The 26035-nt window shown below is 43.6% G+C and overlaps 1 protein-coding gene and 1 long non-coding RNA gene across 13 annotated transcripts in view; one reads left to right on the top strand and one right to left on the bottom strand.

Annotated features, from left to right (window-relative positions):
* The window catches only part of RALGAPB (Ral GTPase activating protein non-catalytic subunit beta), a 110003-nt gene extending 91305 nt beyond the window's left edge, over nucleotides 1–18698 (bottom strand). For all 12 annotated transcript variants that reach the window (XM_015149027.3, XM_077951801.1, XM_015149029.3 and 9 more), the window contains exon 1: nucleotides 18472–18698. The gene's annotated coding sequence lies outside the window, so the exon portion shown is untranslated. The remainder of the gene's footprint in view (nucleotides 1–18471) is intronic.
* LOC144332160 (uncharacterized) lies at nucleotides 997–18689 on the top strand. The gene is made up of 2 exons (XR_013399936.1): nucleotides 997–1066; nucleotides 17192–18689. It is a non-coding gene; the product is annotated as an uncharacterized LOC144332160 (long non-coding RNA).
* Nucleotides 18699–26035: the final 7337 nt, after the last annotated feature.

Raw genomic sequence — 26035 nt, 5'->3', positions numbered from 1 at the left:
GTCAGGAGTTTGCGACCAGCCTGACCAATATGGTGAAACCCTGTCTCTACCAAAAATACAAAAATTAGCCGGGTGTGGTGGCGGGCGCCTGTAGTCCCAACTACTTGGGAGTCTGAGGTAGGAGAATGGCGTGAACCCGGGAGGCGGAGATTGCATTGAGCCAAGATTGCGCCACTGCTCTCCAGCCTGGGTGACAGAGCGAGACTCCGTCTCAAACAACAACAAAAAAAGCATATGACATTTGAGAATCACAGAGCTACAGAATGAAAATCAAACTCTTTAGTATGAGAGTCAAAGTCATTCACAGTGTGGTCCCAAACTACCTTTCTTTCTCCTTTCCATACACAGGAATCCATATACTTTCCCTCTCATCCGATTCAATCTACTCAGCTTCCTCTGGAGTCTGAGGGACTCTGGGCCCGGGTACCCTTCAGTGACCCTATAAGGATCCTGTAATCTCCTCCCTCCTTTTCCTCCTCCTCTGGATCTTTCTCTGAAAACGGGAAGGCAGGAGGAATGGGCCATCATCTAATAAGGCACCCACAATTCAAAGGAAGAACAGATACATCTGACTACTAAAATTGCCTCAGTTGCCTCATGATGTATAAGGAATTCCCCCAAGGATATCCTGGTGTCCCCCTGAAATAAGCACTCTCAACAATATAAGGGGGGAAAGGGAAAGTTCTGATAGAGAGCCATCACCATCAAAAGACAACTGATTCCCACACGTTTTTTCCTTGCTTTTTAAATTTAACATATATACACATAAATACTTATGTGTATACTACATATACATATAGTATAAATATATACACACTGTATAGTCTCTTACACAAATGCATAAGAATATTATACTACAGGGGTTTTAGTTTTAGTGTGGTTTTGCACCCTTTTCATTTTTTGTTAGGTGTCATTCCCTGTCCAAATAATTTACTTCATGAACAGACAATCCTGTTAACATCTTAACATTCCCTCCTGTATTTTGTGCCACTCAAAACTTTAATTTGTTTTTGTTTTTTTTTTTCTTTTTGAGACAGAGTCTCGCTGTCACCCAGACTAGAGTGCAGTGGCACGATCTTGGCTTACTGCAACCTCTGCCTCCCGGGTGCAAGGGATTCTCCTGCCTCTGCCTTCCAAGTAGCTGAGATTACAGGAGCATGTCACCACGCACAGCCAATTTTTTTTTTTGTATTTTAGTAGAGATGGGGTTTCACCATGTTGGCCAAGCTAGTTACAGGCTCCTGACCTCAAGTGATCCACCCATCTTGGCCTCCCAAACTGCTGGGATTTCAGGCGTGGGCCACTGCACCCGGCCCCAATCATATTAAAATAACTTACATACATGCATAGCTAGAGATTGTACAGGTACCTCATGAACATCCTTCTAACTAATAACAGATTCGTTTTAATGGCTAGATAATATTCCATGGCATTTGTGTGGCCTAATTTACTCAACCAGTCTCCTAATGATATGCATTCACTTCATTCCCCATTTTTTTGTCACCAGGAAATAATGATGCAATAAACATACTTGTTAACATACCCTTAAGAAGCAGCAGCCTTTTTACTTCTGTGGAATAAGTTCTCGAGTTAAACTGCTAGATAAAAGGGTACATGTATTTTTAATATTATTAGGTCTTACCAGACTGCTTCCCAAAAAAACCTGTAACAATTCCCGTTTACATTAGGAACAGATAAGAGCCATTCTCTCATTTCACCCCCTCCCTGCTAGAAATCAGCATTATTTATTTATTTGCCAACTTGATAGGTATAAAATAAAATTTCATTGTTCCAGCCAAAGATTTATTTTACAGCTTCCGGTCTTGAGTCTGGCTTAGAAGGTGTTACCCTCCCCTGGGAGGCCGAGACGGGCAGATCACGAGGTCAGGAGATCGAGACCATCCTGGCTAACACGGTGAAACCCCGTCTCTACTAAAAAATACAAAAAACTAGCCGGGCGAAGTGGCGGGCGCCCGTAGTCCCAGCTACTTGGGAGGCTGAGGCAGGAGAATGGCGTAAACCTGGGAGGCGGAGCTTGCAGTGAGCTGAGATCTGGCCACTGCACTCCAGCCTGGGCGACAGAGCGAGACTCCGTCTCAAAAAAAAAAAAAAAGAAGGTTTTACCCTCCCATCCCCTCTATCAATGTTTTTCAAACTGTGGGTCACGAAACTATCAATGTTTTTCAAACATGAAATAAATGTTTGATAATAAATAAATGTTTTTCAAACATGAAATAAATGTGAGTCATGAAATAAATGTTATGGATAACATTTATTTTAAATAGATGGTATACGATATATGATAAAGGCATCACACAGAATAAAGGTAAGCAATGTTTCTGTGAAACTTGATTCCTTTGTAATATATGCATATGTTCTGGATCACAATGGAAAACGCATTTTTTGTTCTTTTTTTCTTTTTGTTTTTTGAGACGAAGTTTCGCTCTTGTTACACAGGCTGGAGTGCAACGGTGCGATCTTGGCTCACCACAACCTTTGCCTCCCGGGTTCAAGCGATTCTCCTGCCTCAGCGTCCTGAGTAGCTGGGATTACAGGCATGCACCACCACACCCGGCTAATTTTGTATTTTTAGTAGAGGCGGGGTTTCTCTATGTTGGTCAGGCTGGTCTCGAACTCCTGACCTCAGGTGATCCGCCCGCCTCAGCCTCCCAAAGTGTTGGGATCACAGGCGTAGCCACCACACCGAGCAGAAAATACATTTCTTACAGGTCTTAGTCCAAAAATTTGAAAACATAACCCTAACGTGAATATGTAGTCTCCCAGATTTTCCTGCAAGATAACTGCATAATTTTTCACACTTAACTTGTATATTCATCTGGAATTTACTTCTGTAAGTGGTGTACAAAAGGTCCGATTTTACTTTCTTCTAAATGCACGGTCAGTTGTGTCAGCGTCACCTCTTAAAAATACATCCTTTATGCACTAAACTGAAATACTAATTCTGTCATATATTAAATTTTCATTTATTCTAGAATCTATGAGACTTCTGTTCTATTCAACTATTTGTCTATTCCCATGCCAACCCATAATGATTTAAGTTCAGTGGTTTTATAGAATGTTTTTTCCAAAACTTTACTGTCTTTTCTAGACATTTATTCTTCAGTATACAATTTATTATTTTATCCAAATCAAAAAATCAACAATAAAGCCTTGCTAGAATTCTAATGGGAACTGCACATACCACCTTGCCAGCCTTGTCTTCTACTGCCACTTTCCCACAAACATCCCAAACAATGGCCACAAAGAACTACTGATTGCACAAGCCCAGCAAATTCTTTCTTACCCTAGGTCACTGGTTATGCTGCTCCCACTGACTGAACTGCCATTCCCTGCCTTGATCCACCTTATGAAGTACTCAGCCTTCAAAGCCCAACTCAAATGTCCTCTCTTTGGTAAAACCTTTCTTGACTCCTTAGACCAACTCCTCTCAGCTGAGTGCCTATTACCGAATGTTCATATAAAGCTGCCCATTAGCTCATTTGTTAGTGGTGTAGAGATACATTCACCACAAAAGTGTCAGCCTTTTTTGAGTGGGGACCTCACCTCCTGAACCTCTGAGTGCCTGGCACACAGTGCACATTGAACATGTGTTTGAAAGTGTCAAGGTTCACCAATGGGAAAAAGGAAGATATCAGAAGGTATTCCCTCTATTCCACTAAAGTGTGTCCAAAATTTTGTATGTTACATTCAAATAAAAATTGAAAAATGTTCATTTGTTTGAAGCTAATTACTAGTAAAAATAAAAGTTGGATGGTTTTCAAATATTAAATAAATATTTAATATTCAGGGTCCATCACAGCACATTATTGGAAGAAAACAGGTTTTAAGAAGGAAAAAAAAAAGGACAAACTAGCTCTCAAACTCTACTGTACACTTAAGACTCATCGGGGGAGGAAAGGGTCTAGCTGAAAATGCAGATTCCTAGGTCCCATTCAGAGAAATCTCAATTCTGCAGGTCTGAGCTGGGGCCTCACAATTTGCATTTTTAAGAAATTGCCACTACCCTCCCAATTCTGAAGAGAGGAGTATACATTATGAAAGACCAATTGAAATAGGTTTAATAGCTCTTAAATCCTTCTGACAAACTTTTTTAAGTTTTTAAATTAAGAAATTTTCATTCTCTAAATGTATTAATGTTTAGATGATTAAATGAAAACAAAAAATGCTTTCAAGAAACATGTAAAATAGAAAGATATAGGCCAGGCGTGGTGGCTCACACTTGTAATCCCAGCACTCTGGGAGGCTCAGGTGGGCGGATCACCTAAGGTCAGGAGTTTGAGAACAGCCTGGACAACATCATGGTAAAACCCCATCTCTACTAAAAATACAAAAATTAGCTGGGCATGGTGTCACACACCTGTAACCCCAGCTACTTGGGAGGCTGAGGCAGGAGAATCACATGAAACCGGGAGGTGTAGGTTGCAGTGAGCAGAGATGGCGCCATAGCACTCCAGCCTGGGCCACAAAAGCAAAACTCCATCTCAAAAAAAAAAAACAAAGATATAGAAAGGATACAATGAAAAAGCTGAACTAAAACATCAAAATGTATGTAACAGAAAAAAAGATGCTAAACTTTAACAAAATGCAGACAGACAAAAAACATTAAGACAAAAAAATGCATTATAATTACAGATATATTAAGTAAAACAATGAAGAGAACATAAACATTAGAAACAAACATGGAAGAAACACAAAGGCAACTAAAGTATTATTTTGTACCTATTAAACTAACAAAACAAGTGATAAAACTCAACTCTGGCTCACACCTGTAATCCCAGCACTTTGGGAGACCGAGGCGGGCAGATCACCTGGGGTCAGGAGTTCAAGACCGGCCCGGCCAACATGGCGAAACCTGTCTCTACTAAAAGTACAAAAATTAGCCGGGCATGGTGGTGGGCGCCTGTAATTCCTGGCTACTCAGGAGGCTGAGGCAGGAGAGGCTTAAACCTGGGCGGCAGAGGTTGCAGTAAGCTGAGGTCGCGCGCTGCACTCCAGCCTTGATGACGAGAGAGACTCCATCTCAAAAAAAGAAAAAACAAAAAACTCAACTCTGATGAAGAGGTAAGGACCCAATTGAGAACTTAGGGCAATGATTTTTAATAGAAAAACCTGCTACCTAGAGGCACTGTGGAAATATTAAGTGTACTTTTGGTTAGCACAACGATTGGGGCAGGCTCCTGGTATTACAGGCAGAGTCAGGAAATCTAGACATCCTGTACTGCATGAGACAGTCCTGCACAATGAACAATTATGCTACATCTCACATGACTTTTGAACATCTGCTAGAAAATCATTGTCTAAGACTAAAAATTAACTTCATTTACATATAAATACAAAATATATTGTGATATTTTAATAGACTGAATTTTCCAATAATGCAATTAATCACGTAAATTGAGGAAGACTAAGCTTCCTTATCTTTAGAACCAAGAACTGTTCACAACCCTGTAAAATCACATCACCAGGCCGGGTACAGTGGCTCACGCCTGTAATCCCAGCACTTTGGGAGGCCAAGGCGGGCAGATCACCTAAGGTAGGGAGTTCAAGACTAGCCTGACCAACATGGAAAAACCTCATCTCTACTCAAAATACAAAATTAGCCAGGCGTGGTGGTGCACGCCTGTAATCCCAGCTACTCAGGAGGCTGAGGCAGGAGGATCACTTGAACGCGGGAGGTGGAGGTTGCTGTGAGCCGAGATCACGCCATTGCACTCCAGCCTGGGCAACAAGAGCGAAACTCAGTCTCAAAAAAAAAAAAAAAGGAAAAGAAAAGAAAAATCATATCACCAATGGCCAAGCCACTTGTAGTATTTGAACTGCTAATATCCACATTTGTGTCAGAAACACAATAGCAGGGACTACATATATACTTATTTAGCCCTTATTTCAAGATGGCAAACATAAAGAAAAAGTGTCATATTACCGTCTTACTTCTCAACTTATAAGTAGACACAAGTACCTGCCTACTTCATTGTGCCCTCTAGGCATAGTTGTACATATTTTTATTGAAATCTTAATTATGACAGTAATTTATGTTTTTCCTTTATTAGAGTTAGAAAGTTTCATTGATTTTTTATAAAAATCTGTGTGTTGGTAAGCTTTATATATATATAAATTTTTTTTTTTTTTTGAGACAGGGTTTCACCCTGTCACCCAGGCTAGAATCCACTGGCACAATCATGGCTCACTGTAACCTCGACATTCCAGGCTCAAGTGATCCTCCCTCCTCATACCCAGCTAATTTTTTGTATTTTGGGGAGTTTCACCATGTTGCCCAGGCTAGTCTCAAACTCCTGGACTCAAGCAATCTGCCCATTTTGGCCTCTCAAAATCCTGAGATTACAGGTGTGAGCCACCATGCTTGGCTAGTAGGTTATATATTATCTGTTAATTTCAGGATACAAAGGTAGTTAATTACCACATAAAATCTGAAAAGATTGAAAACGACCAATGTAGGAAAGTAACATATTAAGTAGTGAAGTGGGTAGAGTGAGTGCTATGGCAAAGGAGAATATACAAGCTCTGTTTACAGCTATTACTCAGTTCTAGCTGTCACCTGGAAGGAATGCAGAGCCAGACTTGCCAGATAATCCAATTTTTGAAGAGACACAGAAAATATGGACATTTCTACAAAGTCTCCTACTCTTTTTTATTTTTTATTTTTTGAGACGGAGTCTCGCTCTGTCGCCCAGGCTGGAGTGCAGTGGCGTGATCTTGGCTCACTGCAAGCTCCGCCTCCCAGGTTCACACCATTCTCCTGCCTCAGCCTCCTGAGTAGCTGGAACTACAGGCACCCATCACCACACCCGGCTAATTTTTTGTATTCTTGGTAGAGACGGGGTTTCACCGTGTTAGCCAGGATGGTCTCGATCTCCTGACCTCATGATCCGCCTGCCTCGGCCTCCCAAAGTGCTGGGATTACAGGCGTGAGCCACCACGCCCGGCCAAAGTCTCCTACTCTTTAAATGTTATCAACTAAACTCAAGATAAAAGATAAATTTAAAAAAAAAAAAGTGGGCTAAAAAAGAACTTATCTATGGTCCAATTTATGCCTCTGATCACAGTTAAAGGCATACACTAGTTTTGGTAACTGAATTACCAAAATCATTGTGGAAAGAGGATAGTGAAGTGTATACTCTGTGTATAAGCTGTTGGTACCCCAGAAGTCACCCCAACCCACTTTTGCTGCAGGGGCTGGGCTTATAACCCAACTATGGAGGTCCTACAACTTCACTTTATTTCATGGTGGTTGCTGTTAGAGAAAAAAGGATGAAGGCAAAGTGCAGTGATAGATTTGGTAGAGGGAGTTCCATTAGGCCCAGTATCGTCAGTGGCCAGCCTACCCTTTTTTTTAACCTTTTCTTTTTTTTTTAGACGGAGTCTCGCTCTGTAACCCAGGCTGGAGTGCAGTAGCGCCATCTTGGCACACTGCCACCTCCGCCTCCTGGATTCAAGCAATTCTCCTGCCTCAGACTCCCAAGTAGCTGGGACTACAGGCACCTACCACCACACCTGGCTAATTTCAATATTTTTAGTAGAGACAGGGTTTCACCATATTGGCCAGGCTGGTCTCAAATTCCTGACCTTGTGATCCACCTGCCTCGGCCTCCCAAAGTGCTGGGATTACAGGCATGAGCCACTGTGCCCACCCAGCCTACCTTAAACGCACACAAATAAAAACCTCCTCCTGCTGTTGTGGCTCAGGTTATCCAAAGCAACAAACCTCAGAGATCTTGGAGAACATTACTTTCAGGAGCCAGAACTGCCACACCACCTAGGCCCTCCTAGGCAAGAATGTTCATAACTGCATCAACCTCTCAGGATAGCACCATGGCAGCACCCTCACGAGTCTTGATCACACTTGCCATGTCTTAGTCCACTTGCCATGGGGCTGTTTGTAGTTCCATCCTGTTAATAAGTTGGCATGCTTGTAAGGCAGCTCAGGCTGATATGTCATTTTCCTAAACATTCACCCAAGGATAGCATGAATGTTTTGCCAGTACAAAGCGGAAGACACAGAATGCCTTGACACGGTAATCTGACTTAAGTTTATCCTTACGAAACAGCTCAATTTTAAAAAACGTACAAGATGCTCACTGTAGTATTACATATAAGATGGGGAAGAGGGTGTAATTTAACTTCCATCAATAATGGGAAAATTTCATAATTAGGGCATATTAATTCTATATACTATTATGTAGCCATTAAACACTGAGATTACATAGAAGCATAAAAACATACATGAGAGTGGTTAAGAGCCAGTGCTCTGGAACTAAGCTTCATAGATTCAAATCCCAGCTCTACCTGCAAGCTGGGTAATGTTGCAAAAGTTACTCTACTTCTGTGTTGGAACATCCTCGTCTGTAAAATGGGGATAATAGTAGAATAAGGTATGGTGGCTCATGTCTATAATTCTAGCACCATGGGAGGCGGAGGTGGGCAGATTGCTTGAGTCTGAGAGTTTGAGACCAGCCTAGGCAACATGGAGAAAACCTATCTCCACAAAAAACACAAAAAAGTTAGCCAGGCATGGTGGTACACACCTGTTGTGTACATATCTGTTGTCCCAGCTACCCTGAAGGCTGAGTTAGAAGGATCACTTGGGTACTGGTGTTGGGGCTGCAGTGAGTCATGACTGTGCCACTTCACTCCAGCCTGGGCTATACAGCGAGACTCTGTCTCAAAAAAAAAAAAGCAAATAGATTAGGAGCCTACACATTTTGTTGTGTGGTGATTAAAGAATCACATATGTAATCTGTTTGAAACATGCCCTTGTCCATGTAAACAATCAACAAATATCAAATAGAGGAAGAAAAACATATATATTGTAATTACAACTAGATAAACACAAAGGCCAGATGTGGTGGCTCACGCTTGTAATCCCAGGACTTTGGGAGGCCAAGGTGGATGGATCACCTGAGGTCAGGAGTTCGAGACCGGCCTGACCAACATGGTGAAACCCTGTCTCTACTAAAAATACAAAAATTAGCTAGGCGTGGTGGTGTGTGCCTGTAATCCCAGCTACTTGAGAAGCTGAGGCAGTAGAATGTCTTGAACCTGGGAGGCTGAGGTTGCAGTGAGCCGAAATGGTGCCACTGCACTCCAGCCTAGGCGACAGAGCAAGACTCCGTCTCAAAAAATAATAATAATGATAATAATAAAAGTAAACATACAGCTGTGACTAAAGATTAGAAGGATGGTAGAGAAATGCAAGTACAGCTGACCCTTGAACAACATGGGTTTCAACTGCTCAGGTCCACTTACATATGGATTTTCTTCCATTTCTGCCATCCCTGAGACAGCAAAACTAATTCCTCTGCTTCCTCCTCAGCCTATTCAACATGCAGATGATGAAGATGAAGACCTTTATGATCCACTACCATGTAATGAATAGTAAATATATTTTCTCTTCCTTATAATTCTTAGTAACATTTTATTTTCTCTTACTTTAAAAATATGGCATATATATACAAAATATGTATTATTTGACGGTTTATGTTATTGGCCAGACTCCTGGTCAACAGAAGACGATTAGTAGTTTTGGGAGAGTCAAAAGTTACATGAAAATTTTTGACTGCACAGAGTCAGTGCTCCTAACCCCTATGATGTTCAAAAGTCAACTGTAGTTTTAACTTAGTGGTAGAAATGTTGGTACAATTTAATGTAATATGTTTTTATTACATCTTCATGTCATAGAATTGGTAAGTATATGTCAGCATCCTGACTATACATGTGAACATTCAGAGACACTGGCAGGGACCACCAAGTAGACTTATTCAATAAACAGCTATTAACCATCTATTTTGTCCAATGCAGTGTTAAAACCATGAAGAAGAAAGATTAATAGGACTTGGTTCCCGTTTTCAATGAGTTTATGGCTTAAGTAAGGAGATTAACATTTATACATTGATATGGTTTAGCTCTGTGTCCCCACTCAAATCTCATCTTGAATTGTAACTCCCACAATTTCCATCTGTCATGGGAGGAACCCTGTGGGAGGTGACTGAATTATGGGGGCAGGTCTTTACTGTGCTGTTCTCATGACAGTGAATGAATCTCACGAGATCTGATGGCTTTTTAAAAACCAGAGTTTGCCTGCACAAGTTCTCTCTTTGCCTGCTGTCATCCACATAAGATGTAACTCGCTCTTCCTTGCCTTCCGCCATGATTGTGAGGCTTCCCCAGCCACATGGAACTAGCATTTCTCCATTAAACCTCTTTCCTTTGTAAATTGTTCAGTCTCGGGTATGTCTTTACCAGCAGTGTAAAAACAGACTAATACATACCATAAATAACTACGTTTAAGTTAGAACATGAAAATGTTGAATGTGATATTTTTAAAAACTATAGGCAAGATATCATGGAAGTTCAAAGGAAAAAGACTACTTTTGATTGAAAGATAGGCTGAGCTGGAAAACAACAGGGTAAGATCAGGGAAGACTACAGATACAGAGCATATGAACTGTGCATTGAAGGAAGGGTATAATTGAGGTGATAAGACTGAGGGTAAAAAGGGGTAGATAACGCTGGGCTCAGTGGCTCACTCCAGTAATCCCAGCACTTTGGGAGGCCAAAGAGGGTGGATCACAAGGTCAGGAAATTGAGACCATCATGGCTAACACGGTGAAACCCTGTCTCTACTGAGAACACACAAAATAAATTAGCCGGGCGTGGTGGCACGTGCCTGTAGTCCCATCTATTAGGGAGGCTGAGGCAGGAGAACGGTGTGAACCTGGGAGGCAGAGCTTGCAGTGAGCCGAGATTGCACCACCGCACTCCAGCCTGGGCGATAGAGCAAGACTCCGTCTCAAAAAGAAAAAAAAAAAAAAGGAGGGGGGCAGATAAAAGAGAAAATAAAATACATAAAAGAGCCAGGCACATTGGCTCACGCCGGTAATCCCAACACTTTGGGAGGCCGAGGCGGGTCAGGAGTTCAAGACCAAGCTGACCAACATGGTGAAACCCTATCTCTACTAAAAATACAAAAACTAGCAAGGTGTGGTGGTGTGCGCCTGTAATCCCAGCTACTCAGGAGGCTGAGGCAGGAGAATCACTTGGATCCGAGAGGCGGGGGTTACAGTGAGCCGAGACTGTGCCACTGCACTACAGCCTGGGTAACAGCCAGACTCCGTCTCAAAAAAAAAAAAAAAAAAAGAAAAGAAAATACGTAAAAGAAAGGACACTTGCTTCAGGTGGCAAAAAAAAAAAGGCACCAGAAACTGAAAACCCAGAGTGAAAGGAAAGAAAGCTAAATGTAGAAGGTGGTAAGGTTTCAAAGGTAAGCAGTGACCAATTTTGAAGGACTCTGAATGCTAGGATTGAATATTCATAATTAATTCAGTAAAACTGGAAGCAGAAAATGAGCAAAAGTTTAACCTTATCTTAGCCGGGCATGGTGGCACACGCCTGTAATCCCAGCTACTCAGGAGCCTGAGGCATAAGAATTGTCTGAACCCAGGAGGTAGAGGTTGCAGTGAGCTGAGATCGCACTACTGCACTCCAGCCTGAGCAATAGAGCAAGACCCTGTCTTAAAAAAAAAAAAAAGAAGAAGAAGAAAGTTTAACATTATCACAGGCATGACACATCAGAAACTAAATTTCCATTAAAGCAATTTGATGGATGTGTACGAGATACAGTGAAGGGATAGTAGAAGGGCAAACTCCAATGTGGCTACCATATAGGCTAAGGTTGAGGGCGGTCAGGGGGATAACGGGGAAGTGTCAGGCACTGTAGTGAGATATAATATAACTGAAGTCAGATGATTAAGAACTTTAACTGCTATATTAGGGATCCTGAGTCTCCTCCCCAGTTGGCTGTCTGCTATCAACCTGAGCTGCTAGCAGAGAAATCTCTACCTTCAATGCTCCAGAAGTAAATATGATGAGAAGAAGGGAAAGAAGTCAACAGTGCTCGCCTGCAGATCCCTTAATTTCCTTCCCAACTCTATATGTACTCATTTTCTAGGTATTCTCTCTGAAGGTTGTGTGTGCTGGGTAACAACTTATGGCTTGTAAGCACCACCGCAAAATAACATGCAAGTTTGGTCTAAATGACAAATTACTAAAATAATCAATACAATGGTGGACACTCTAAGACCACAGCCTGACATTAATTACATCAGTTGATTCAACCAATATTTATTACATGCCTTCTATGCAACCAGCACAGAAAATAAACAAGATCCCTGTTCTCAAGGAGCTTCAAGTCTCATTACAAAGAACAATTCTTTAAAACTTTGTAAAGTACATCCAGACATCAGTTATTTCATTAAACAAACATTAAACACCAGCTACATGTCAAATTTGTCCTAGGATTTAGGGATGCAACTATAAACAAGACACGATGGCTGCCCAAAAGAAAGTTTCATAGTGAGGAAGACAAGAGAAATCAAAGGTGACACCATGGTACAGTAGTATTCAATATGGTAACTGATGAGTTATGACAGCAGCATAATACAACAAAACAAACTATTCGAGGCTGGGCGTGGTGGCTCACGCCTGTAACCCCAGCACTTTGGGAGGCCGAGGCAGGTGGATCACTTGAGGTCAGGAGTTTGAGACCACCCTGGCCAACATGCGAAGCCTCATCTCTACTAAAAATACAAAAATTGGCCGGGTGTGGTGGCTTATGCCTGTAATCCAGGACTTTTGGAGGCCGAGGCAGGCGGATCACCTGAGGTCAGGAGTTCAAGACTAGCCTGACCAACATGGAGAAACCCCGTCTCTACTAAAAATACAAAATTAGCCGGGCATGGTGGCATGTGTCTGTAATCCCAGCTACTCAGGAGCCTGAGGGAGGAGAATCACTTGAATCCGGGAGGCAGAGGTTGCGGTGAGCCGAGGTGGCATCATTGCACTTCAGCCTGGGCAACAAGAGTGAAACTCTGTCTCAAAAAATAAAATAAAATAATGATAATAATACAAAAATTAGCCGGGTACAGTGGCGGCTGCCTGTAATCCCAGCTACTCAGGAGGCTAAAGCGGGAGAATTGCTTGAACCCGGGAGGCGAAGGTTGCAGTGAGCTGAGATCACGCCATTGCACTCTAGCCTGGGTGACAGAACGAGACTCCATCTCAAAAAAAAAAGAAAAACTACTTTAGATCCTGCTTGAGCACAATGTACCTTTGCATAATTGATCATTTTCAAAGAGCTTTCACATGTTACTTCATTTTATTCCAATAACAACCCTAGAAGGTTAGCTAAGACTTATGTCACTAACCACTAAGTAAGGAAACAAAGCAAAGCTATGACTTGCTCAGGATCACATCGAGCAACAGCAGATCTGGGACAAGAAACTCCACCTCTTGCCTCAAAGTCCAATGCTGCTTCCCTTTGTTCTGATTCCATACCTCACCATATGACCTTGGACAAGTCAACTGGCATTTCTCTTTTTGAGACAAGGTCTCACTCTGTTGCCCAGACTGGAGTGCAGTGGCACGACCTCGGCTCACAGCAGCCTCTGCCTCCCAGGCTTAAGTAATCCTCCCACTCAGCCTCCCAAGTAACTGAGACCACAGGATTGTGTCACCACGCTCCACTAATTTTTTAAAAAATTTTTATAGAGACAAAGTCTCATTATGCTGCCCAGGCTGGTCTCAAACTCCTGAGCTCAAGCAATCCTCCCACCTCGGCCTCCCAAAGTGTTGGGATTACATGTCAGCCACCGCACCCGGCCACCTGGCATTTCTTTGTCATAGTTTCCTCATCTGTAAAACAGGGAGAATACCTGCAGTGCCTATCTAGAGTGACCTGGGAGAAGGATCAAATAAAGCAACCTAAGTTGACATACTTCGAAATGTACCATTGGAAGGTATACATTATAAGACATGCCCATTTCGCTTGAGAAAAAGAGGATACAGGGTGCTAAAACACTGAGCAAATAAATAAACTGTGCTGGATTTTAAGGTGCACCAAATTCATCCATATTAACCTCATGACTAATAAAGGCAAAGGGACTATACTTCATATTTCTGTTGTAGTCCGATTGACCCCATAAGGCAAACATCAATAAAGCTGGCAAAAAAGGAATGTATTCGCCTATGTACCAGATGCTATTAGAGATCCTATTAAACACCTGAATTACAGGAAAGAAAGACAGGTTCTGCCTGCATCTCTCCTAAAACATGGAAAATGGTAGTTTTTGGTAATCTACCCAAAGAATATTTGAATACCCTGTCTGCCCCCTACCAGCACCACCACAGTACTCATTGTTTATGTCTCAGATCTTCTCTGTCCAATACAGCAGCTATCTCATGTAACTATTTAAATTTTAAAAACGTTTAATTTTAATAGTTTCAAGTTTAAACTATTTGAATCAAACACCACTTCCTTAGTTTTTTAAGTGCTTACGAGTCACATGTGGCCAGTGGCTACCATATTAGAGCAGATAAGATTTAGTTCCATGATTGCAGAAAATTCTATTTGACAGAGCTGCTTCAGATACTACACTATTATTTTTATTATAACTTTGATTAGACTCCTAGAGGACAGAGGCCATGTCTTATTTATCTTTGTATTCCCAGTGTATATAGCTAAGTGCATTTCACACACTAAGTACTCACTATACAGACTATCCTCAACTTATGATTTTCAACTGACCAGGGTGTGAAAGCAATATGCATTCAGTAAAAACTGTACTTTGAATTATCCACATAACCATTTTGTTTTTCACTTTCAGTACAGTATTCAATTACATGAAATGTTCAACACTTTATTATAAAATAGGCTTTGTGCTAGATAATTTTGCCCAACTGTAGGCTAATGTAAATGTTCTGAGCATGTTTAAGGTAGATGAGGCTAAGCTATTCTGTTCAGTAGGTATATTAAATGCATTTTTGGCTTACGATCTTCTCAACTTTGATAGATTTATTGGGAAGTAATCCCATAGAAAGTCGAGGGGCCTCTAGATATCTAACTGAGTTTCTCCAACACAACAGATCACTCTCTCCCCTTCCCTATCCCATGCACACACACAGACATGCAAACACAACACAACAATACACAAGACAACCTTTCTCATGGGGCAGGGGTCTGGGGTGAAAGGGGACACTGTCCAGAGGAAGGAGGCCTGCTTTCTAGCCCTGGAGGGCTAGAAGCTAACCATGTAGCCTTGGCCAAGTTACTTTCCCCATCTATAATAAAATGAAACTCCATGTGCCTTAATTTTAAAACTTAAATCATCTCGCACCAAAGAAAATCAAGTATTCTGCCCAAAAAGTCTTTGCACACGTCAGGAAACACATCTGCTAACACTGATGAGTACCTTGTATTAAACAGAATCCATTTCTAGGTCCCAAACTATCATGATTAGAGTCACTTTTGTTCTCTAAGCACGTGGAATTTTTTACCTTTACTTTGGGGCACAACTACAGACTTAAACCTTCAGCCTTAAAGATTGAGTTTCTTCCATGTGCTAAAGCAAGAACTGGATACTGTGTCCATATCTGATCAGAGACACAAGGACAAGTTTCTTGAGTATCTGAATTTAACATAAATTGTCCCATCAGTTTCTATTAGTGCTAAGCCTAAAAACTGAGCACATAATACAAAACGGAACCAAGAAAATTTCTCTATAACAATTCTTATAAAGAATATTTTATGGGCCGGAGACAGTGGCTCATGCCTGTAATCCCAACACTTTGGGAGGCCTAGGCAGGCGGATCACTTAAGGTCAGGAGTTCGACACGAACCTGGCCAACATGGCAAAACCCTCTCTCAACTAAAAATACAAAAAAATTAGCCAGGTGTGGTGGTGGGCCCCTATAGACCCAGCTACTCAGGAGGCTGAGGCAGGAGAATCACTTGAACCCAGGAGGCGGAGGTTGTAGTGAGCCGAGATTGTGCCACTGCACTCCAGCCTGGGGGGACAGAGCGAGACTGCATCTCAAAAAAAAAAAAAAAAAAGAAAAAAGAATATTTTATGAAATGTGTTTTTAATTCAGTCTACATACTTTGTCATGTTTAACTGCTATTAAAAAAAAAAATCTTTATTGTCCAAAAACCTCTTCATAATGACCTTCACACACATATTCACTAACTTTTGCAAACCCTTACATGGTTTTAAGACCAACCAAGAACAAATCCAATCTGAATTATCAGCCTGCCTTCCTTTAAAACTTGTAAATATAGCAAATGGGCAATGGCAGTTCAGTCATTCTGCAATAAATATGTGCTAAATTTGTCAATTCCTGTGACATCATTATTTTACTCTTCATTAAGTACTTATGTCATCTCTCCTGGTGAACAGGACCAACCAATACCAATGGCAATCTCATCTACTTGTATTTACCAAATACCAACAAGGCAGCGGCATTTAGTGGATGACAAACACTTTTTTGGACAATGAAGTAGGGAACACATGCAAAGGTCTAATAGTAATAAAAAGACTTTCCCTACAGACTTGATTGCATCTGATTGTGATAGAATCAGACATTAAAAATCAAGTAATGTTGATTGCACATGGTTAGTTACAGAGTGCCTTGCAATTGGTAAGAACTCAATGTGTGTGTTCAACTGCTGGACAAATTACTGAATATTCATTCCTAAGCAAAAAGAACAAAACTCTATAAGCTAGGAACTATCAAACATCTTTTACAAAAATGGAAATAGAGAAGAATCTGTTTGCAACATGATCTATGACATAAAAGGACCCAAACATTCCACTGAGTAAAAGCTTTGTGAGTCTGTACGTCAAAGCACTGGAAGGAATACAGAGATGAAGAAAACATGGTCCCTGCCCTAAAGCTTCTCATAATATAGAAGTAGGGACAGAACTACAACTCAGAAAAATAACTGGTAAGTTTCACTACGATGTTCCTAAAGAGCAAATTGGAAGGACTCAAGGTGGGTGGGGGTCAGGGACAGAGGTATCTTGAAGGGAATGCTTAAAGCTAATGTAGCCAGAGACAGGAAGAAAAGGGTATGTAGGCCTGGCACGGTGGCTCACATCTGTAACTCCACCACTATGTCAGGCCGTAGTGGGTGGACTGCTTCAGTCCAGGAGTTTGACACCAGCCTGGGCAACATGGAGAAACCCCATCTCTACAAAAAAAAATTTAAAAATTAGCCTGGCGTGGTAGTTCCAGCTACTTGGGAGGCTGAGGTGGGAGGATTGCTTGAGCTCAGGAGGCGGAGGCTGCAGTGAGCCAAGATCATGCCACTGCATTCTAGCCTGGGCAACACAGAAAGACTGTCTAAAAAAAAAAAGAAAGAAAGAAAGAAAGAAAGGGGTGTGTATATGTATATAGGAGAGAGCAGAAGTGTGTGCGTTTGGGTGGGGTGGCCAGAAAGTTCAGAGGACGGTCTAGGCAGACGAATAGCATATGTAAAAACGACCCAGAGGTTAGAGATGCTACACCTGTAAATATTGTATATTTAGTAAAATTCCAAAGAGTAGTTTGCATAAGATGCATACATTTTAAATGTTTCAGATGACTCAGAATCCCTGCAGAGAAAGTTACGTCCCCCTCCTAACAGTCTTTCACAAGGTGTAGTGGTCAGTGACCCTAAAGATCTCTGCGGGTGGAACTTGCATGTTTAACAAGCTCCCAGACAATTCTCCTGCACACTTAAGCTGGAGAAACAGAGATGCTTTTTGAGATGCAGAATTATCAAATTACATGCGGTTCCCAAACTTTGCTGCACGCTGGAATCACTTGGGCATCTTTAAAAAACATATTGAAGTCTGGCTTTCACCTCCAGATATTCTGACTGTTTTGGTCTGGGATGCCACATGGGCATCAGAAACCTTTACAAGAGTCCCCAGGTGATTTTACCGTGTAGCAAAGTTGGAGAGCCACTGCCCTAATTGTTAAGCACTTGGGTCTCTGGAGTTGGATGCTTCGGTTCAAATTACTAGCTATGCGACCTTGGGTAATTAAGTCACCCAACCACCCAGGGACTCAGCTGCCTCGTCAGTAAAATGGGGACAATAATCCTACCTCATAGGGTTGCTATGAAGTTAGACGTGGTGAACGTAATGGCCTGGCATGATGCCTGACGGATAAGAAGCGCTTAATGGGGGTTAGCTGTTTACTCTCATCATCAACTCTTCTTCATCAAAGTGTCACTGTGCAATGGGCAGCATCGTCCCCACTGGGCGGCAGCAACTCGCCTAACCTTTCTGCTGGACCAAATTCTTTGCGGGAGTTGTCTCGCTCCGCTCCAGACCCGCCCCCTCCCCCAGGTTGCCAGGAGAGCTTTGCCCGGCCGGGGAAGCTCCCAAGGATTAGACCGGGTTTACAGACTCGACAGCAACCGCCCACTCCAGGGCCAAGCTTTCCCCGCCCCCGTGGGTCTCCCAAACATTTGGAGATGCGCTTCCAAAGGCCGGGCCCCTGGAGCACCCAGAGCCAAGAAACAAGCCTCAGCCGTCCCTGGACCGCCGGGAGGGGAAGAGAGGGGAAGGAAAGGTGAGGGTCCGGCCGCGGCGGGGCCGACTGCCCGGTTACCTGAGGCGACGGGCGGGGCCCGCATCGCCGGGGCGGGCGCCGCCGCCGGCCGTACTCGGCCTTCCGCCTCACGCGACCCGTGCCATAGGGCCGGCGCTTTCACCGCCCTGGCCGGCCGTCCTCAGACGGTCCGTCAGTCCACCCGTCAGCGACTCTCCCAGGGCGCCAAGGGACGACGAAGGCCAGTCGGGCCAGCCGGCTGGGCTCTGCTCAGGCAACTTCCGACTGCCAGGGGCGGCGGCGTCAAATAACTCCCCTGCCAAGTGGGCCACTGCGCGTGCGCGATGTGCCTAATGAGCGCTTTCTGCGGGGCTGAACCGGTGGCGTCAAATAATTCCCGAGACACAGAGCCGGAAGCTGCGCCTGCGCAGCTATCCCAGCTCGCCGCGCGGGACGCATTCCGTCCTTCCTTTCCGGATCAAGTGGAGAGGGAGGAGTGAAGTGACGAATGCGCCTACCTCATCGCAGCACAGAGGAGGCGCTCCACCTGCGTCCTTAGGAATCTTACGACATCCTCTCTACCTGCTTTCGGTACAGACGGAGTAAGGGGCTTCTCTGCAAGATTCTGGCTCCCACCCAGGTTCTAGGAATTTCTCCCATTCCACCATTACAGCACCCTTCCTCTGACATGACGTTCTTTACTCGCCGCACTCTTATTACACGGGCACAGCATTAATTATGAGCAGTACTCTATTCCAGGCTTGGTGTGGGTTACAAAGGTGAATCGAACATAAGATTTAGAGCCTCTCATTAAAGAACTGAATCTCATAGAGATAAGACATAATAATAGGAAGAGATACTACTTCGAGCACCTGCAATGCGCCAGACATTTTGTAAACAGTACCCCTTTCAATAATTTGCTTTCACTTCAACGAAGAAACTAATACCATTGGAGAGGTACAGCTTAAGTGCTTTGAGAGTGTAAAGGAGGAAACTTGGACTGAGAGAGGAGGGAGGGATGGTGGAATTCTTCACGGAGGACCTGGCCTTGAGGCTGACCTTGGGTATTCAGAGAGGGAGGGGTCAGGGTATTGAGTAGAGGTGAAGGCACGGTTGTCTGAAAAGCAGAAAGGAGCAAAGAAGATTCTGACTCCTCACCTCAGTTAGAAGAGACTATGGAGGAATGAGTGATAAGGGAACTAGTATCCTCACAGAAAGGGTAAAACTGAAGAGTGTTTCCTCAGGACCACACCTCCCCAGGAAAATAGCTACAGGAAGGAAGAGGGAAAAGGAGGGTAAGAATGTGCTAGGGCAGGAACGAGGCTATGTCCAGGACACTGGGGATCCAAGCAATACATTTCAATTAAACACAGTGTGACAAATTATGTAGTAGGCTAACTCAAGATCTATTTCAACCACTCCCTTGCCTTTCTATACTACAGGGGCTGAAAAGCAAAGCACACAGCTCTCAACCTCCCTTGCTGCTAAGGGTGGCAGTGAGACAAAGTCCTGACCAATAAGATGTAGGCAGAAGTATCAAAGGAGACCTTCCCTTCTTTCTTCCCTTGGAGAAGTTTGTGTCCTTCACTTTTCCCCTGCTTCATACTTGGAACTGGGTAACACCTGGGGGCACAGCAGCCTAGAGGCCATGAGGAGGACTGTGCTAAGGAAGGTGGAGCAGAAAGACAGGAGCCTGCTTGTTTAGGTCATACTCAAGCAGTTATACAAACCCTGTACTACCTTCCTGTCTTATGGGGGTGAGGGATCTTATGTATACCAGAGTTTGTTGAGTTTTCTGTTACTTGCAACCAGATGCATTCTAACACAATACTGAACACCTGTAACAGACAAGGGAGGGGTGACTAATTGGAAGAACAACGGGTGATGGGAATTGGAAAAGTGACAGGCACAGAGGATGGGAAAGCTGTCCAAAAGCCCTTGGGGAGATGATTAAAATATAGCTATCACCCTCCTAGTGGTTTCAATTCATTCCTGAAATTCTGCTTCTAAGTGGAAAGCTATTAAATTTTTCCCATTAATTAAAATGGGCAGCAGGGCGCGATGGCTCACACCTGTAATCCCAGCACTTTGGGAGGCCAAGGCGGGCGGATCACGAGGTCAGGAGATCGAGACCATCCTGGCTAACAGGGTGAAACCCGTCTCTACTAAAAATACAAAAAATTAGCCGGGCGTGGTTGCGGGTACCTGTAGTCCCAGCTACTGGGAGGCTGAGGCAGGAGAATGGCATGAACCCGGGAGGCGGAGCTTGCAGTGAGCCGAGATCGCGCCACCGCACTCCAGCCTGGGCGACAGAGCGAGACTCCGTCTCAAAATAATAATAATAATAATAATTAAAATGGGCAAAATTGTGTTCAATTCCAACCTAAGGCACCTAAATATTGTTAACAGAAAAAATATATTGATGCAACAGAAAATTATACGAACAATAAATTTGCTTAAAATATGGTTTTTACATAAAATGTAATGCATTAAGACTTACTGCTCTGGACAGAAAGACAAGATTTAATATTAGGTGCAAGTTGATGGAGGAGAGATGCAAATGAGTCATTCTCTAAATGATGGTTTGTTTTTTTTAAGAGACAGGGCCTCGCTATGTTGCCTAAGCTGGCTTCGAACTCCCAGGCCCAAGCGATCCACCTGCCTCAACCTCCCAAGTAACTGGAACTAAAGGCACATATCACTGTGCCTGGTATAAAAGATATGTTTTTCCTGCACTCTTTGCTGATTTTTAAAACTTTTGAGGGCTTCACTTAAACAACCTTAAAAATAAAACACACATACACACATATACCTCGAGGGAAAATTAAAGACTAAACATTAGAACACTTTGAAACATTTGAGAAAAGCACACATGTATAATAAACCTAAAAGACACATGAGATGCTAGATATAGTAAAACATTTTGGATTCTCCAAACACAGTACACAATTCAAATTTGTTCCTCAGCATGATCTCTGACTAGAAACACCGACTAAATTGGGGAATGTCTTCGTCTGAAACTGTAATGTCAAAATAGCATTTTGTATAGTACGTTGGAAAGGCACAGAATTGGAAAAAAGAGGAGCAGTGGTATAAGCTTTTGTGACACGCTTTTTTCCAAAGATGACTTCACCAATCTGTTTTGTTTCATTTACCCTGAAAGCATCACCCTGGGAGATGCCATACCAAAATATATGACCCATCCCGTGGTTCTCCTTATGATGTAACTGACACTCCTCCCACTAAGAAGTGGAATCAATGTTCCTTCTCCTTGAGTCTGGCTGAGTCTGTGACCATTCCAACCCAATAGGGCAAAAGTGATGCTATGTGATTTCTGGGGCTAGGTCATAAAGAAGACACAACTTCTACCTGGCTTGCTACCTATCACAATACTCACTCTTGGACCCCAGCCACCATGTTGGGAGGAAGCCCAAGCCACATAAAGGAAACATGAAGAGGTGTTCCAGCTACCAGCCCTAGCTAAGTTTCTGGTGTCAGTCAGCATCAATAGCCAGATTGAGGAAGCCTTCAGATGATTCTGGTCCCCAGGCTTCAAGCCTCCACCCCCCACCTAACACCAAGCTGAGCAGGGACAAACTAACCCTATTGAGAGCACCCATAAGAGATGTGGATCCATGAAAAATATTGAGCAGTCCATATAGCAGATTCATGAGTAAAATAAATAATGTCATTTACCCCTAACCACTAAGTTTTGGGGTAAATTGTATGTAGTCACAGTAACTGGAACACTTTTCAAGAACCATAATTGAGAAAAGTTTGTAACTGAACAGCTTTATGTGAGATACATCTGTGGCCATTTTTTTTTCTGGTTTTATTTTTCCTTCTTTTTTAATTGTGCAGTACCAGCTTGGGGTAGAAACAGTTGGTCAGATCCATTGCTGTTTCTCCTGAACCTAACACAATACTGGCATGGTGTAAGTGCTCAATGAACATGTGTTGGATGGATGGATGGATGGATGGATGGATGGATGGATGGATGGATGAGGGGATGGACAGAAGCTTCATTGGCTCAGTGCTGAACCCACCTTCTTGCTCCTACTGTTAAGTCTTAGTGGATGGTATCCAGTGGTTGATGGTCGTAACACCATTAGAGTCAAGCAAGTGGGGCCCCTTGTGCCAGACCCTGTGCCTTAAAAGGGTCCTGCACTTTGGACTGTATTCCTCAAAAGTTTTTAAGTGCCCTCTGGGGCTAGCAATGCCATTTAGGAAGGGTGTCTCTGTCTAGACCAGATCCCACATGACTCTTGTTGACCACAGTTTTCTACCTTGAAATTTTTCAAGTCTCTCTCCAGTGGTTGGGACTGGCCAGGGTGAGTGGTGCCATCTAGGCAGGGCAACCAAGCTCCAGACCAAGTCTGTTCCCTGTGGGTGCCATTTGCCATTTCTCCTCTTCAGGGTGCTCTCCAACCCTCTCTCTTACCCCTACCCATCTCTCACACATACGTAGGGTCGACCAGATGCCCTGAGAAGCTCCAGAACTCATGTTTATGGAGTCATCATAGCCAGATCTGGTTCTGAGAGCAGCCTTGCACAGCTCACTCCTGCTGACTGGCGTAGAATTTCTTTCACCAGATTATATGAGATTAAGCTATCAGAAATGGTATTGACATGCTGATTGGGGGTAACTCTCACTCACTTGGACACAGCACGAGTTCAAGGGTCTGGGCTCTGCAAATGCTTATGCTTGAGCTGCTTGAGTGGATATATGCCTTGGCTTGTCCCTCTGTCTTCAGGCCAGAGTGCCACGTCTGGCTTACTGCAGCCAGGGTGATCTTGGGGAGGAGGATACGTGTGGCAGGCATCCTTTACCTGTGCACCCCTTCCCCAGCTGGCTCCAGGGCAGTCACCTCACCGCTTTGGCAGACTCCGGATCACTTGTCAGTCTGTCCTCCAGGATTGGCCATGCCTATCTCCTCTGTCGTAGTCTGCTCGGGTTGCTATAACAAAATACCACAGCCTGGGTACCACAGCCTAAACAACAGATGTTTATTTCTCACAGTTCTGGAGGCTGGAAAGTCCAAGATCAAGGTGCTGGCCTATTTGGTTCCTGGTGAGGGCCCTCTTCCCCGCTTGCCTTCTTGCTATGTCCTCACGTGTTAGAGAGAGGAAACTTTGGTGTCTCTTCTGCCTCTTATAAAGGCATTAAATCCAGCCGGGCACAGTGGCTCACGCCTGTAATCCCAGCACTTTGGGAGGACCAGGCAGGCGGATCATTTGAGGTGAGGAGTTCGAGATGAGCCTGGGCAACCGGCAAAACCTTGTCTCTATTAAAAATACAAAAATTAGCCAGGCGTGGGGGCACACACCTGTAATCCCAGCTACTCGGGAGGCTGAGACAGGAGAATTGCTTGAACCCAGGAGGCGGAGGTTGCAGTGAGCTGAGATTGTGCCACTGCACTCCAGCCTGGGCAATAGAGCAAGCAAGACTCCATCTCAATAAATAAATAAATAAATAAATAAATAAATAAATAAATAAACAAACAAATCTATCATGGGGGTTCCACCCTCACGACCTTATCTAAACCTAATTACCTCCCAAAGCCCCACCTCCTAATACCATCACATTAGAGATTAGGGCTGCAGCGTATGAATTTGGGGCCAGGAGGTGGGGGGAACACATATTCAATCTGTAACATCCACCGAGGATTTTTGAGATGTTGCTCCCCAACACCAGCATACACTTCCTATTGATGTACTTTCATGCTCCAGTTGATGTGGTGACGTTATTCTTTCATTGGTCTTAAGCCGTGGAGAATAAGAGATGGAAGTATCTTGCTTAAACAAGCTTGCTCTTCTCACTCTGCTCACAGGCCCCTTGCTGTGCTCCCTGCTAATGGTGGCATGTGGAAGGCAGGGGTGCAGCCATCATTGAAAGCAACCACATTATAGGAATGCAACGATTTGGACCTAAAGAGATCAAGATACGGTTGGAAGAGGTGTTGTCCTACATTGAAGAAAAAAATTCCCAATGGTAAATTTAACATGACCAGAAAATAAATTATCATTCACCTTTTCCTGCATACTCTGGGCAGCATTTATATTTGTAGTTCTCATCAGTAAGGCACAGTAACTATCTTTGAGAACAAGTCAGCCACCCATGGATGATATAGCATCATACATAATGATATATCCAACATTAAATAAATGTATTAGGGAACTGCTAAAGCAAGATATTCAATAGTAACAGGTTCCAAACAATGTACCTTTTTTGTGATGACAACATAAGAGTAAGCAGGAATGGCACATTTTACATTAAAAAAAAAAAAAAAAAAAAAAAAGATGAAGAGATGGTTCCTGGACTAGAACAGAAAGAGGCAGGGGCCATGCAAAAATCTTGGTCCTGGGCCTTGCACACTCCAGGACTGCCTTCGCTGGTGTCCTGCACTTGCCCCTATAGCCTCCTCAAGCTCCTTTGAGCCCACTTCCTCCACTCTTTTTTTTTTTTTTTTTTTTTGAGACGGAGTCTCGCTGTGTCTCCCAGGCTGGAGTGCAGTGGCGTGATCTCGGCTCACTGCAAGCTCCGCCTCCCGGGTTCACGCCATTCTCCCGCCTCAGCCTCCCAAGTAGCTGAGACTACAGGCGCCTGCCACCACACCCGGCTAGTTTTTTGTATTTTTAGTAGAGACGGGGTTTCACCATGTTAGCCAGGATAGTCTCGATCTCCTGACCTCGTGATCCACCCGCCTCGGCCTCCCAAAGTGCTGGGATTACAGGCTTGAGCCACCGCGCCCGGCCTCCTCCACTCTTGAGAACACCATTTTCCAGGTAGATCCTGATTGTCAGCCTGAGCCCTCACTGGGCCCTCACTCGTACCCCAGAACACCGCCTCCAGTAGAAAAGGACCAATTTACACACACACTTCTCCTTCTTGGAAGGAGCATGCCTGCTGTTTTATTTTTAATGCCAGGAAATACATTTAGGGACCAAAAAATAAGGGCAAGCCACTGATAATGGATTGTTTTCTGAATACTGTGTGCAAAGGCTGCCATACATGTTTATTTTGAGAGCTCAGCATGCCACCCTGTTTGCTGGAATCCCTCATTAGGCAGGCCCGTGTCATAGATGGGAAAGTCAACCTGGATAAGAAAATACCCTCGGCCGGGCGCGGTGGCTCAAGCCTGTAATCCCAGCACTTTGGGAGGCCGAGACGGGCGGATCACGAGGTCAGGAGATCGAGACCATCCTGGCTAACACGGTGAAACCCCGTCTCTACTAAGAAATACAAAAAATAGCCGGGCGAGGTGGCAGCACCTGTAGTCCCAGCTACTCGGGAGGCTGAGGCCGGAGAATGGCGTGAACCCGGGAAGCGGAGCTTGCAGTGAGCTGAGATCCGGCCACTGCACTCCAGCCTGGGCTACAGAGCGAGACTCCGTCTCAAAAAAAAAAAAAAAAAAAAAAAAAAAAACAAAGAAAATACCCTCAGTGCCTCATCCAACAGCCAACCCCCCAGTAGAATTCCATAGTAACTGGCCATTTGGGGCAAGTTAAGGAAGAGACTCAGGCTTTTAGCCAGAATGTGTTCATGACAAAAACCTAACTTATGCTAAAAATAAATAAATAAAGAGTGATACTGATTGGAAAGCTCACATAATCAAATGAGGGG

Source organism: Macaca mulatta, chromosome 10 (genome assembly GCF_049350105.2).
Source record: "Macaca mulatta isolate MMU2019108-1 chromosome 10, T2T-MMU8v2.0, whole genome shotgun sequence".
NCBI classification, from domain to species: domain Eukaryota; kingdom Metazoa; phylum Chordata; class Mammalia; order Primates; family Cercopithecidae; genus Macaca; species Macaca mulatta.
Note: the sequence above shows the minus strand (reverse complement) of the source record. Positions and strands in the feature narration are given on the sequence as shown.